The 888-nt window shown below is 40.9% G+C and overlaps 1 protein-coding gene across 1 annotated transcript in view; it reads right to left on the minus strand.

The window, feature by feature from the left end:
• The window catches only part of Gabpb2 (GA binding protein transcription factor beta subunit 2), a 33,166-nt gene that overhangs the window by 17,210 nt on the left and 15,068 nt on the right, over window positions 1-888 (minus strand). The gene's annotated exons all lie outside the window — the stretch shown is intronic.

Genomic DNA, 888 nt, shown 5'->3' on the forward strand with positions numbered 1-888 from the left:
TTAACCCTTTAAACCTCCTGGTACAGAGCCGTCTTTCAAGGTGCCTCCTGATGAGGGCTCAAGAGGGAAACAGCTTGGTTTCCGGGCCCTCAGCTGGATCCTTTGGATGTCTAGCTCAGACAGATCTTTTTCACTGTTTATATCTGACCCTCTAGGGGGCTACTGTAGACCAATCAAGTAAATTTGTGTCCCAGATTAAATCTGCTTCACAGTATGTGGAGTCTTCTGAAGAGCCATGCCATAGCCCTGCAAGCTCTTGTAAGCACTAATATAGAAAGTAATTAGCCACTAACAATACTAAAGAGTTCTCTTACAGAAATGAAAAGGTCAACACAACACACACATTGGAATGAGTAACAGTTATTTTTAAATGATAATACCATATACTGGAGAAGATGTAGAAAAAACTGGATTATTCATAAATTGCTATGCAGTAATATAATAGGCTCTAGCCACCCTAGAAAACAGGTCAGCGACTTCTTCTATTTTTTGCGTGTGATGTTAGGGATTGAGTGCAGAGCCTTCACACAAAGCTGCATCAACAATCTGTGGCTGCAGTGAAAGAGTCCCATTTTATTTTACTTTTGTGGTACCAGAGATTGAACTCAGGACCCTGTGCTTGCCAGGCAAGTGCTTATTCTACTGAGCTATCTCTCTGGCCAAGAGTGCCATTTTATAACTCATTATGCCTGTCCTGTCAATTCCTATGCTCTTCACTGATTTTAAATAATCTGGTTATCATAATAGGATCTTATAAGATCCTTTTAAGTGCCCTTTTACCTGGGAATGGTACTACACACCTATAACACCAACATTCAAAAGACCGAGGCAGAAGGCCTGGCCCAAATTCAAGGCCAGCCTGGACTACATCGTAAATTAATTAATTTA

The sequence above is a fragment of the Octodon degus genome, unplaced genomic scaffold (assembly GCF_000260255.1).
Source record: "Octodon degus isolate 3935 unplaced genomic scaffold, OctDeg1.0 scaffold00048, whole genome shotgun sequence".
NCBI lineage: Eukaryota > Metazoa > Chordata > Mammalia > Rodentia > Octodontidae > Octodon > Octodon degus.